Here is a 15,523-nt window from a genome sequence, read left to right as displayed (position 1 = left end):
TGTACCGTTAAAATGTTCGTCTGAAGTGTTTCAGTACAGTGGCATTTTCTAAAGTCAGTTACATTCACTACTTGATACCATGTAATATAAAGCTGTTGGCCTCTCCACTAACTGAAAATCCTGTCTAGGAAAAGAAACTAAAACAGACTAGTGTGAGATCAGAATTAAGGCTAACAGAGTCCTTCTAACTACTGACTTCACCAAATACTTAGCATGCGATTTCCCATGAGCTACCAAAATGACTCTTGGTAAAGCTGTCAGAAATGTGAGATACACTAAACCCTTTTTCACCACTTGCATGTACATTATTGTTATTAGCATATAAAGGGACATCACACCTTAACAGGTTTAGTCCACATCATTAATCACTGTGGAGCACTATGTATGTTTGCCATGCATCCGAAAAAGCAAGAACACTGAGAACACTCTCAGTAATCTATTTACTCAAGCTCTATTCAGGCAGTGAAACCACTTGACATCAGGTGCTGTGACACCACATAAAGTTTTAAAAAAGTCTCCCCCGGACGGGGAACCTCTTTCTCACTAGCACTCCTGACTCTGGTGCCATCAGGATATTTGCAGAAGCAGCCATACAATGGTGAGAGAGTTACAAAGACTTTTCAGTGTAGAGAATGTCTTACTGGCACATTCAGAGCTTCCCATTATGCTTTTAAAGTCCCTAAAACTTCTAAACCTTGACTCAGAAGAGTAAAAGCCTCTGAAGTCCCCCCCAAAACTGGAAGGAGTGAGATGCAGTTTGGACATGATGATCTTGCATCAGAGCAGCCCTCGAGACACTAAGGACTTGTTTGCACACCCTCCTAACTAGTTCTCTTTATTGGTAGTGTTTTAATGGAATAACTAGCAAGGGAAAATACTCTTAAAGGGCAGATCTCTGCACTAATTCCAGTTAATATAACTCAATCATGTCTCCTAATAATTTCAATAGATAGAGTTTCCTCCTATTTCTATTTTCTTTCCCTCTCCTCAAACCACTATCAGGTTTTGTGTGATGGAGTGGTGTTACTAGGTAACATTTCTGGGACTGTCACTCACGGGAGCAATCAACCATTGCTCTCTGACAGCACTTACAGTAGAACTAGACTTTTGTTGATACACACTTCCCAGCTATTACTGCACCTCCAAAGAGTATGAACGATGACGGAAGCCCATCAAGAAACATATGGGGCAAGCTTGCAAACACAGTCAGCATTCACATGAGAATATCCTCCGTTCCTTGGTCTTTACAAAGTAAATCTCTATGGAACTCACTCCTGAGTGTCTGAAGAACAAGAATAATATAAAAGTGCCAAATTGCTGCTCAAATCTTACGGTTTAGCTTCAAAGCAAGTATCCATCGTAACTCAATAAAAGGAAAGAAAAAGTGAGCCACTGTGTGTCAGCCATCAGACATACTTTTCTGTCGTTCAGGATAAAAAGGCCAGACATTTTTCTCTGTCACTCTTAGCCAATATTCGTGGGCTCTCTTTACTAGCTGTGATACTGAGCTTCCTGCACTGTACAAACCCACGTGGAAGATTACAGATCTTGCTCCCACTTTAGGTTGACCTACATTCCCAAACAGATTAGGCAGCCCAAAATACAGCCCTCAACTTTCATTGGACATGTATGAATAACAATAAGCCTCACAAATAGGAAAACACATGAACATGAGCCCTACTTCTCATCACTGCTCTCCTGGAAGAGTCTCTGAAGTAGCAGTGTCACTGAGAAGCAAATGTACGGCTTTCTGATGTTCTGGTGAGTGGTGTTTTAACTGGTGAGCACTTGCCTTTTAACAGCGTTAGAGAGCGGCAGCAAAGCAATCCTGTCAGTGTTGTTTTCTTTACCCTTAAAAGGGGCACGTGACCTGTTGAAAAAAAAAGCAAATAAAAATCCCAATTTGCTAATGATCAAAGCCTAGGGGAAGGATCAGCTCTTTTGTGCAGCATCAGCCTTAAGAAATGACAGAATCTTGCAGGCTGGGCTCTGCTACTTCAGTGCACTGAATACCACACTCGAGTATCTAGGGCTCACTACCTATGCATCTGTGAAAAACGACATTAATGAAAAAATATGGGCTAAATTCTGCCTGGGTCTGCCCCAAACTCATCTGTGGGAATAAACTGTGTCCTTCCTAGCACTAAGAGTAAGAAACAGTATTCAGCTCCAGAGTCAATCAATCACCTATATAAGGTGTTTATAGCACGGGGTCTACATATGTGCTAGGTGTCTAAGCTCCTTTTACAGTCACAGAGATCTAGTCAATCCAGGCAACGGAGCCTAGGGAGCTATTGAGCTCCTCCTAAAGTAAAAGTCTCCATTTGGTCATAGATTTTATATCCATAATTTTTAAAATGTGCCTTTACTTAGTCTTGCAAGTTTTTAGGAGTTTTAGTGATGGAATAGAGACAGTGGGCGATCCAGAAAATGGAAAAGAAGGGCCGATGTGTGCATATATGATCTCTGACATATTTAAGCTGTACAAATCAAAGCAATCAGAGGACAGCATATGCTATTACAAGACTTAGCTTCCTGCTTTCAGTCTACCTCTATGACCCTTCCATGCCTGCCATACAACAAAACATGACTAAAAGCCTAAAAGGATTGTGTTAATGTGATTTGCAACAATACTCCTTGTTCCTGTGTAAATTCCGTAAGTTTAGAGAAGGTGTTCTCGTGTTACAACATCAGTAAGCTGTGTGGTTACTGTATGTTTGTAGTTGCAGATCTAATTTTTCCTTAAGATGATACAGAGGTGAATGCATACCAATACAGAAATAAAAAAGAAAGTGGTTTTATTAGTGGCCATGTTACATAGCATAGAAATACATCTCAGCTAAGCAGGAACATACCACAGAGGCAGGAATGCTGAAGCCCCAAAACAGCTGCCTGCTCTAAAAGGGGCTCTCCCTGCCCTTGCTGTGAACACCTACAGTAACAGCAAGGCCAAAATAGGCAGCTGAACCAAACACACCATTAGGTTTTAATCGGTGACAAAGCTGATATTGCCATGCTAGCTCCAAAACTAGAATACTGCTGTTTTGAGAATTCTTCTTTGTAAATTGCCCTTTCAATAGGCTGCAAGATAGGAGGCATTATGCTCAGCATTATATTAGCACTGACACATCTTCCCATGCATTCAGAGTGTATTCAGCCCTCACTCAGGCAATTCTTTACTCTTCTGAGTTGCACGGGAAAATATCATTCCCACATACAGATACCTGAAAACGTTTGCTGCAAAAACAGATTTGACAACAAATTCTCAGCGTGAGAGTGATTGTAATGGGAATAGAGCTGCTATTTACTTTTTAAGTGTTTAACAAATTTCCATCAAGGAGAAATCAATATATTTTTAAATCCTGCAGCTGTAAAAAAACACAATCGATTGAAAATGGAACACAAATTCTAGCAAAAAAATTGCATTGTTTCTGAACTGAAAGCAAGAGATGTATTTTGAAGCAGCACTTCTGAAGAACAGAAAAAAAGAGAAACTAATGACTGGAAATGTGTACCTCAGTAATGCAGCCATATAGCTACAAGAAAACACTAGTGAGTCAAGGGCGTTGCCATCTTACCAGACAGAAAGTCTTACCTGAGATTAAATATTTCAGTTTGATTTTCTCCCCATGGAACACTTTAAAAAAGGGATCTCTTCCTCTGGAAATTCTTCTGCTCCCGTGAGACAGGGGAATGTCTCAGTCTCATGCTTTTCAAATATTTTCTCACCTTAAGTTGGAAGTTTCATGTTCAGATGCTTTGAATCAATTGGAGCTGGACAAGTGCAAAGCTCTTTTCTTCACTATTTACTCCTCTACTCCTTTTACAGGTAGGGCAATTAGCAAGATAGTCTGTTTAGTATAAAGGTGGAGGTGTAGGTACTTAATTAATGTAACTCATCCGTACTTCAGTGATGCCAGGTTCAGTCTGTTTATTTTATATACCTGTTCTGTGCTGTTCATTTGATATATGAACCCTAGTCTTAGTACTCCATTGTCTCAGCATAAAGCAGTCTGAAATAAAAAAGGAATTGCCCAGAGCAATCCTCAGATATCACACAGCTATTACCAGAAGAGGTGCAGTCCTAAGAGGCAGTAGAATGGGAGTGGATAGAGAGACGGAGCGTAAATAAAAATTTCATGATCCTAGCTAATCCTGTGATTCTGTTGTGACCTCCTGAAACACTTAGACCATTAGTATCTCAGAAGGTTAGGATAGCTTTTAGGCTGTTCTCCCTGTCCTGGGTCAAATGAGCCCTAAAGCAGTGCTGTCGTATTCTCTTACGTCATATCATCTTACAGGCACAGAGCAGGTTTGTCAGTGTGAAAATTTACTCAGATCACATGGTTTAACCCAAATCGGGATTGCAATGGTCTATCATTTATTAATGACACTCAGTTACTGTCAATCAGTGAACTATACGTTCAGAACCAATACCAGTAATTCGAAAAGTAAACCATAATTTAAGACACTTAAATGTTTAAATGTTTAAATGTTTAAATAAACACTTGCAATTTTCTAAACACCTCTTTGCAATTCATCATAAGACACACATACATGTGTGCATACATTCGTAAAGTTCTCCACATGCGCACAGTATGGGTCACAGGCAAACCCCCTTCTCTAGGAGGCAGGGTACCTGCACATCCCTTCCATGGGACAAAGGTGTGCCGTCCCTTTTTGTGCACCTGTGCTGCCTCCTGTACCCCACTGACCTGCACACTGGTGAGGAAGCCCCCGCCACATCACATATACATGTCCGAGGTGTGAGTCCCACATGCTTCCCCCCCAAAAATGTCACTCCCCTGGCGGGGTGCAGGCTGCTCCCGATTGCCCCTGGGGCACTGCGCTGCCTGGCCTGGGCAGGGGTCAGGAGGCCATGCCCATCCCCCAACCCCATTACAGACTTTCATGCTTCTTTTCTACTTATTTTCGGTCTGACTCCTTTGTTTCAAAAGTCTCTGAAATTCGCAGCTACTGTTTAGTCTGGCTGATGGTCCTCTTCCTCTTTAACATGATCTTTTTGGGGCCAAGATGCTCTAGACAGCTTTATGCATTCACTACACGTGCAGGCGCACATAGACACACATGCTATTTCCTCTCACATCTGTACCTTAACTGGAGACATTACCAAGGCCATTTGCCAACGGTAGCCATGCAGGCATCCTCAGACAGGTCTAGGCACGAAAGCCACCTGCAGAAGTCATCCCAGGTCAAAAACTTCACAGACACAAACATCTGATGTGCCAGAGTCATCAAGGAAAAGCAACCGGTTTGGGTCCCATTAGGCTTGCAGTGCCCTGTTAGCATACAGTGGGACTAGCACACTTACTTTTCCCTACCAGTGCTGACAGTATTTCTAAACTGCCTGAAATGGAGGAAGGGTAAAATTAAATCATGCCATATTCTCATGAGATGCATTTCCACTTCAAACTTTCACTGTTTTTGAAACTTCCTGCAAGATATCAAGAAGACCTCATCGAGAAGATCTCATCAAGAAGATCTCATCATGCTAGATGCTTCAATATGGTTTTGGATGCAGCATTTTTGAGGTTTGCCTGTCAGTGCACTGAACTGAATTTAGCTAGTTCACAGGAACTTTTCCACACTGCTAACATTAACTGTCTGTGTATTAGATTGTAAATGGTCTCTTCAAAGTCAAGCTACTTTAGCGATCCAGATACACAGAGAGAGTTTGCTGCCCGTTGTGATGTAGATTCCATTTTATTCTTTAATAAAACATGTGTAGTAGGCAATGCAAAGAATCAAGGACAATATGAGCTTCAGCAATGACCCACCAGCATTTATGCAGAGCTCTTATAGTAGGTGGCCTGATAAATCTGTCAGAAAATACAAGTACTGGAACAGAGTTGGAAATTGTAACAATGGGGTGGGATGCAGGAAAGAGGAGTTCTAATTTGCTGAAGTTTGATTTTCTTTTTTCCTTAGGAGAAGTCAAAATCATGTTATTATTGAAAAAGTTTCTTAAATACTTCTATGTTAGAGTGCTTTGCAGAAAGACTCCTTTAGGCAAAATTAATTTCTGTCTATGAAGCTCATTTTGGTAATTGATTCTACTGATTTCGGAAAAGAAAAAGGGGTTGCTTTATCTTTTTCAGGCAACTCTTCCACTGGTAGTCTCTTGTACACAATGGCATTTTTCTTCTTGAAGACAGCTAATTGAACTCTGCTGTATAGAATGATGATGCCAGCAGCTGTATTACGCCAAGATTTTCTGTTTGTTGCTCAAGATTTATTTTTAAACTGGCTGAGCTTTGAAATGTCTTGCCTTACAGTCTATGGTGCTTTGAGCAGCTGCATAAGGATAGATTGAAGAAAATAGAAAACGATATATGTGAACTGACATTTTACTGGTATAAGCTCTACTGAGCTTATAAAATCCTGCTTCTCTGCAAACATTGCTTTGTTGTCACATAATGTCTGATAGAAAAATAGTAGTCAAGGTTTCAGAAAAAGGCAATATAGTCGTAGAATAGGCAATACAGACTTAGTGAGCAGCAATAAAACCTCATTTTGCTTTGTTGTGAAACTTAAAAAAAAGTTGGAAATAATGACCTTTCTAGGAACATTTGTAAGAATTTGGACATCCCTGATAGTAGAAATATAATTGTGACATAAATTGCTTTTACAGCGGTGCACGACACTTCCTAGAAAAGGTTCTTAAAGATATATACGAACAGGTGGGAGAGTAAGAAGGAACACAAAGGTACAATGTGCAGTATAGAAAATAGCCATATAAAGTAAGCATTTCTATAAGGAATATATGAAGTGTCACAGCAATTTGTCATCTGAAAGTGAAATAACAGGCAAAGGCTAAAAGGGATGATTCTCTTTTCAAATACGCCCATTACAGGATTCTCATTTACTGCATTCCGATACTTAACTCAACATATTATAAACGAGACATTGTTGAAATGGACCAATCCAAATATTAGCTGTGGTGACTCTAATTCAGTATTTGCAGCTGGAGGAGGAGGATTGGTTGACTCAGAGGACTATAAAGGAAATCTATAGCCTTTTCCTTCATAATTACAAATATTCAAGCATTAAGAAAAATAGCAAAAATTTCTATCAGGAAAAACACAGGTGCAGTTGATGTTCTTTAGGCCCAGGGGATGGACTAGACAACTTCTTGCTGCCCTGTGATACCATGGTTAAAAAGCTCTGCTTGTTTGTCTGGAGTTTCCCCACCAGTAGACAGCGTATGTATGCCAGTCCAGGTCTCAGATATCCATCTCACCTTGTACAGAGGTCAAGAACCATAGCTGAAAATGGAAAGTGAATTTGATTTTTTGTTGTTGTTTTTGTTTTTTTACTTGTAAGAAAGTCTGGAACCAAATCCCTTGAATGACTCCTTTGGACTTCAGTGATCTCACTCAGGATCAGGATATAATATGATGTCTTCACAGCAGAAAGTTCACTAATATGAGACATGTGGTGCTAACTGAAGAAGATCATGCTATATGTTCAGTACCTTTCCAAATAATAAGATTATGTGATGGTACAAGGGAAAGAAAGAGAAGTAAAGGAATAGGAGCAGACAGAGTAAAGCAAATGAGCAAAATATATTGTGCATCCATAGTTTTGCAAGGTTATGTCGAATTTTGTGCTGGAAAGAGGGTAATGAATATTCCAGAATTTCAGAGTACTTCAGCACCATTTGCAGTGCTGATGCTGCTGATTTATGGTATTTATGATTTCAGGAGTTAGGCATAACAGAAGTAATAAACATGTTATTTCACATATTTACTTGTTGGACTCAATATCTGGGAATTTCACATAAAGATGTATAAGGCATAATAATTATATTACGTAATCACTTGAATGAAAATGGTTTGACACATGATCACACTGTATTCTGAAATCTGGCATGAGGACAGATACATTGGGATTTAAATTTTATTACAAAATAAAATCTGACTATAGGGAGTTCTGAATCTTTATTGACATTCACAGACATCTACTTTGGGAGCTTTGGCATTAAAATAACAAGAAATAGTAATTTATTAAATGTTTACTCATTCTCTTATTTTAAAATCATTCCACATTATTTTTTCCTTAGGCTACGCTTTTCAGGTCTTTTAAGAATAAAAAAGCCAAATTTTTCAATAATTTCTTCCTGATTCATCCTTTCGTTTAAACTTAGCCATACAGTGACTTCTGGTACAATCCCACTACTATAATGTTTGGGCCCCGAAACCAGAATTTTGGGTATTTGTATCAATGTGCGAAAAGTCAAATATTATTATTAATTAGCTTATATCCTTCTCTCTAGCATGATTCTTCAAAGGTCAGTTACTAGCGGGTCACTAGGACACTTTTCTAAGGCATACTTTTCTGAAATGTACAGTCTTGTCCTGTGCCTGGAACCCAACAAGACGTACAGATTGACTTGATTGCTGAGTGAGTCTAACGCTAAAATGAACAGAGTCTAATTGAAAAATTAGTGTTGGTCTTGTGAGCTGTCTTCCAAAATAGTCTATGCACTTTCTCTAACAGTAAAGGCAAAAATCTTATCTACAGTAAGCAAATCAGAGTCACAGTTTTGCACTTCTGCATTATTTTGGGGTTTGCAGCAGCCTCCACACCACTGGGCTTGTCATTTCCTAGGACTTACAGAAATACGGATGCAGCTAAATCAGGAGATGATACAGTATTCACAGTTCTACCAAGGTTCTCATCTTAAACTTCCCAAAATAACTCCAAGCACAAGCCCGGATTTCCAGTCAGCACTGAAGCACCAAGTAATAATGCACACAGTACTTAGAGAGCTTGTTCTTATTGGTATCTGATGCTTTTTCATCCTTCTACAAAAGCAGAGGTGACATGGAGCTGGAGTTACCAGCTGCCAAAGGACCTGTCATATGGCAGTTTAAGGTTTTCATATATGCCTTCTCTGAGCTGTGGAAGTGCAGGTGTCCACATTGCCACTGTGCTGCCTATTCATACCTGTTGGGGATATGAGTTGCCAAATATGTGTTTTAATTATGCTTCTCTTTGCCAGGGGTTCAAGCCAGCTCTTTCCTGAGCCTGAGGAATAAGTGAGACATGAAGCTAACCTTTGCTGCTCTGCACCTATTCTAATGTTATCCAGCCCACACTACTTCCTATGAATTTTGATTATAATTATTTTATTCCAAACAATTTTTACAAGAAACATGAAAAAAAAAAAACTGTTAAGAGATCAAGGGCTCTCCAAAAGCCTCTTCAGTAAGTGAGAAAAAAGGTAAACCTATTAGGCAAAAAATTGGGTTATTTTTGAAATTATGTTGCACATATATGAATCTTCTTATGCATTTAAAGAATTTGAATGTGGGCTGAAAGGACACATTCCTCATTCATTTCCCATGGCTTTTATTCTCTTTGTGATCAGAAAATACTTTGAAATAATGTCAATGATATAGTTCAGTGATAAGAATTGAAATAAAGCTGATGGTAGAACTTTTGCAGTACTTTACATCACAATCAGTGCAAAGGCACACCAGGCAAAGCTCACTGCTGGAGGATAAACTTACCTCTAGAAGATAAAACACAAGACACTGCAGAAAAATCCAGTAAGAAAAAGAGGATTCACTTTGTAGAGTTGGCAATGAGGATCTGGCAGCTGTGTGCATGTGTTCAGTGTCTTATTATTATTAGACACGGTACCACAGTAAGAATCAAAACATTTATTTTCTTTTTGAATCAAAAAGAAACTACAGCGAGGTAAGCATGAGAGGTATTTACACTACGGTGTATGGGAATGCTGCCCAACAGCTGGTCCTGGTGAACACTGCTCTTGTCCTGGCCGTGTATTGCAACAATGCTGAAGCAAACCCATCATCCTGCTCCCACCCCACTCTGCTCCACTTAGTGGGGAAATTACGCCCGTTTGCAAAGCCAGGAGGGAAGGCTAAGCTCATTCTCATAGCTCCAGAGCACAGTACCAGCACTGCAGCACCAATTAAAAAATACAAGTATCCCATAGGCGCTGCTTTTGTGAGTCTCCTGCAGAGGAGGGTGAATTGCACAGGATTTCGTTGCAACGGGACCAATGTGAAGCAATAAGAGCTTCCTAAAAGGGAGCTGAGAGGGATTAAAGCAACTGGTGTCTCCTAGGTGACTTCTCAACTTCCTCTAAAATCTGTACGTGATTGGCAATGTAAGGGAGGTTTTTCAGCAGAGCAACAGTAAGACAGGCAACAGCCGCAGGGATAGGATTTGCGCTTATAAAGGGAAGAAACGCTGCTTTACTATGTCCTGGGCAGTCAGCAGAGACTTAAAATGTCATAAAGAGTTCTTTGATTGTTTTTAATTTTGTAAACCTTTGTATTTTCTGCTATCTTCTGGAAAGGACTCAAAATAGTATGGAAAGAGGGAATAAAAAATAAATAAAGATAAAAAGGAAACCCAAAATAGAGCTATGGCCATAGCATTTCTGACATGAGAAGGAAAATTAAAAAAAAAAAGTCTCAAAAAGAGTTACTTCCTACAGAATTTTCAGATTCAATTTTCAGATCCAAGAAGTCATAGATAAGTGTACAAACAAAACAAATCTTTTAAAGGTCACTAAGTGTGATGAATGAGTTGCTATTATTAGTTTGTATTAGCATCATTATTTTTGCCACCATAATTGATGCACAATCTTTCGAACGCATGCCTATGGTATGGTCTGCAAAGTTTCATGCATAGTTTTGTAACAAAATCCTAACCCCGAAAGAAGCATGCTTTCTCAGCAGAGCAGTAACACACTAGTTCTAGTGTCTTCTGTAGATGCTTTACCTGGGCCCTAAAATAAATGCAGAAAGGCAACTCCACAAGGTTCTAGGTTAAATAAACAGGAAATACCTAGGTGAACGAATGGCAAAGTATTTTCAGTAAAAAAGTTCCTCACCTCTCAGCTCTGACTTTAAAATTTACAGCTCTCTATACTTCAAAGGCTATAGTAAAGCTCACTACTGCTGCTTTATCAGATCTCCCTGTTTCCTTGGAAAGGAAAGGAATATTATGCTGGCATGATATAGGTATTCTGAAAGACACTTTTCATTGGAAGAAGCTTATTAAATATATATATGTATATAAATGCATATATATATAAATATATAAAAGGTGAACTCTAAAATGTCTAAGTCTGCAGACAGAAAAACTTCAGATCCCTTCCAAAGAAAAGAAAAGTTCTGAAATTCTCTCAAAGTTACAGAGTGAACAAAGCCTCATATAAAGCAGGGTCAGAAAACACTTACAACACTGGCCAAAATTCACTTTTTCCCGGGGCTTGATTCTTTGTTTTTCGTTTTTCTCCATTGCACATGCCTTTGCTTTATGCGTGGTAAGTTTATAGGTTTGGGGATTTTGTTTTGTTGTGGTTTTTTTAATTATTTGATAGCTCATTCTTGAAAACAGAAACAATGTGTTAACCAAGCTATAATAAATAAGATTTGCTTCCAGTTCCCTAATGGGAACAATTTCTCTTGCATGTTTTATGGCAAAATACAATGTAATTAATGTAGTATTGTTTAACAAATTAATCACAAAACACTTCATAACACAAGCATTTACAAGTGAAATATTTAGGTTACGATATAGTTTACAGATAATCACCTACTTTATGTCTACAAATATTAAACAGTTACTCTTGACTTAATGGTAAATGTGTACATTTGTGGGAATAGACAACCTTTGTGAGCAAAAGAATGATTTCCTGCTCCTAGATGAACATTAAGAGATGAGTTGCTACCTGGTTTCTTTACAAAAGTGTTCAGATGGTCAGTAGGAAGGTTAAAAACCTCATTCTGAAGAATGTAAGTACAGTTGGGAGCAGAGAACTTGTTACTGATTACATTTTCTGAAAATTTTGGGTCTATTTTGTAAATACTACTATCTGAACCACAGACTGGAAAACAATAAACATTGTCAAGGAGTGACTATAGATTTATTCTTTACTTTGGAAACAATTTTGGAACTCTAAAATATTGGCACAATGCCAACAATAAGCCATATAAAATAACAGGATGACAGCTACATTGTGAAATTCCCTTACTTACACTATTTTAGAATAAACTGTAGTATTTAGTACATCCAGAGATTGTAGGTTCTGCTAACATTATTCTAAAAATACCTCAGACTTAAATCGGAACCTAAACATCTCTGTTGCTCATTAATTTGCAACACGGATACTAAATAGGACCAGTCACACCATTTATGCCGATTTCTACCAAACAAGTCTCCATTTTCTCTCATACACACCCTACTAGCTATTACAATTTGTACACATTGTTCTTGTGATGACACACCAGTAAATTTTAATATTAAAATCTAGCCGTATTAAAAACAAAACAAAACGGTCACTAACCAATTCAGACTTATTTTTCTTATTTCTACTCCCCCTTTCCTCCCTTTTTCTCCTTTTGATCCATCAAAAGGGCATGCCTTGCAGCTTGGGAAAATATTTTGGACTAAATAGAAGTGAATGTTAATGTCTTGGGATTCTTTGAAAACTGCTAGTAGCAGCAATCTTTCATTCAGTCCAAGAGTTATTGCTTCATTCCTGGACCACTTGCACTGTACAGACCTTATAATCCCATTGCTTCGTTCCATGTAAAAGGCACACCTGCCTCTACGCTTCAGCATCCACATTTTCATCACTGAGAGAGCACAGGTTGGTACTCACAGCATCCAGATAGGACAAGATGCAACCGGTGAAATTCAAAATGGAAAGAAGCACCATTGCCACTGTGTTACCTTCACCCATGTGTCCACTGTCGCATTCACTTCAGGATCCATAACCCGGTCTGGCACCAGAGACAGCCTTGGGGAGCTCACATAGGCAGCACAACTGAGCTCCCAGAAGGTAGCTGCGTCACCAGCCCTCACTTGTAGGATCAGTCCTCCCATCCTCTTCATTTCCAAGGGTGCCTCTCCTCCCCTTCTCTGGCTGCTCCTTGTTCTTTTCCCAGCAAGAACTCCATCCAAGGCAGTGAGGTAGAAAACACATTTTAAGGTAAAGAAACACTTGTTTTTGTTGAGTTAGACGACCCTTCTTTGTGGCCCAAACAACATTAGCTTCACTTAGGGAAACACCTAGCTAGAGTCAATCCAAAAGGCCCACTTAATCTAACAGAAATTAAGGAAGTCGGCTTTATAGAATGCAGTCCAAAGATCTTGTTAAAGTACTTTCAGACATACACACATGCTCACTGTGGCCAGCTCCCAGGCCTGATGTTACCTGAACACTGCGTTCACCAGTTAGATAACGCTCATCCAACATGAACAAACCCAGCTGTTGCACAGGTCAGTTCCGAGCTCTCAGAACTGCAGTTTCCAAGGGTTCCCCTCTCTACAGAAGCTGAACTATCACAGCCCTGGTACTAGGTAGCCTGTACTGAAGTTCTCATCATTCCACACAGCTAATTCGCTAATGCTCTGCTGATGATATTTGAAATAGTTCTCTGATCCTGTCTGCTGGCATCAAACAGTAACACTTACTGGTAGATAGCAAGAATATCTCATCCTTTTTAGAGAAAAGCACAGCTCTTTGGACTGATCATTCTTGCTCATGCTCACAAGAGACATTCCTTTATGAACTCTCCTTCCTCCTCTCCTTAATTCAAGCTCTTACTGAACATCAGAGGTTGTGGGGACACTTCACCCTGACTTCTAGACACAGCTATGTTAAAGTGGGTTTCTTAACCAAAAAACTCCCAGTCTGTTCCCTAACAGATATTCAAAGAAGGGAAACTTAACATATGACATTCATATGCTCTGCTGAAGGCCTCAGAGCAGTGGTCCTGCCCCAAGATGTCCTCAGAGGACTCCTCCTCACCAGCATGCTCAGCTGCCCACTGTCAGCGCTTCAGCTCAGCTCTCCCAGGACCAGATCCAGCAGCGAAGTGCAGGGAGGAGGCTGAATAAATATCAGGCCTCAAGAGCAAATCCTCGTTCAGATTGTCCTACAGCCTTCAGCAAACTCAGTGGTTCTATTTCAGACGCTCTAGAGTGGATGGGAAGCCTTACTGTTGTATACTGTGTTTATGCAGGGGATGGTCATGAATAACAGCAAAGATATCTGTGCATCTTAACAGGTGGCTTGAAGAGTATATAAGTTAATAAGCAGCTGGCAGTAGCATACGCTTATTACTGTTTTCTGAGGCTTTCTACAGAGAAAAAGCATTTGGTTGCAATATTTACAGTCTAAATTATGATAACTGAATTACAATAACTGCTCTTTGCATTTGCTATTCTTTATACTTTTGCCATTTGGGTAGTGGTTAGGCAAAAGAAACAAATAGAAGTAAAATCCAAAGCCATTCAACATGGTCTCACATACAAGTTATACCACATTGCTTCCCTCATCCCATCCTCTCTGAACCAAACACACTTATAACCATTACAAAAGAAGTAAAGCATTCAGTGACAACAGACAAAATCAATCAGTTAAACCAGATAGATAGTTCTTGTTTTGCACTCAGAGAAGGGCACAGAACATTAAGTTACTCTACAAAGAAGGGATAGTAAGGAAAAATTATCAATGGGAAAAGAGAGAACAATAAAATAACCACAAGCTTGACAAATACTGATGCTACTGCAGCACTACTATAATTTAACAAATGAGACAAAAATGCTCAGTTTTCCTCAGAATTTTAACATACATAAAGTTTGCCATGAGAGGACACTAACTTCTCTTAGACATGACCAAACTCCTGTGAAACAGCAAGGCTGTAGGATATTGCTCAGGGGTAGCACCTGGAAGCTCAGCTGCTGTCCTGACAAAGAATGGGAATAGAAGAACGTGTGAAGGGACTTTGGCTGGAGGAGCTCCCACTCAAACTGGAAGACTGAAGGCCTAAACAAGGAACACAATGCAGTGAAAGTAAACAGGAAAAAAAATGTATTAAGAAACAATTAGCTTTCCCACTAGTGTTAAAAGTCAAGATTTTCTAACTTGTCTTGATTTCTTTGAAATCTCTATTTATACACTGACTAGATTTGTATATGTTTTTGGAAGACACTGCTCTGATCCTGTATTTTCCATACTTTAAAGCCTCAGAGGTCTGTCTTGATTCATACCAGTGCAACTGGGAAGAGATAATAGGAAATAAGAAGCTGAAATGCCGTAACTCTCTCCAGTGTAACCTCAGTGGCAATAGTATCTGATTATTTCACTATCTTAGATATATTTGTCGAGGAGGTAGTCGATGACAGATTATGGACTTACGTGCTATGTGGCTGATAGCCCTCACCACCAAGGAACAGAATAAATAAGATTGTGCAAATGTCTGTGATGAATACTGAGATAAAACAAACACACCTTACAGATCATAGATGTATATTGTATTGCGTGAAAATTCTCCTCTGACCTTGGAGAGGTGGGGTTATCCAGTCAAGTTTCAGAACGGGACCCTAAAGAAAAGAAATGATGAACAACCACTGATTGCAAACCTCAGACCAGAGCATCTGAAAAGCATCTCTTTTAAGACTGCAAAACCACATCCATCAACAAGCAGAGGTTTTATTTAAATTTTAA

This window comes from Struthio camelus, chromosome 3 (genome assembly GCF_040807025.1).
Source record: "Struthio camelus isolate bStrCam1 chromosome 3, bStrCam1.hap1, whole genome shotgun sequence".
NCBI classification, from domain to species: Eukaryota; Metazoa; Chordata; class Aves; order Struthioniformes; family Struthionidae; genus Struthio; species Struthio camelus.
This window is presented reverse-complemented; position numbering follows the sequence as displayed.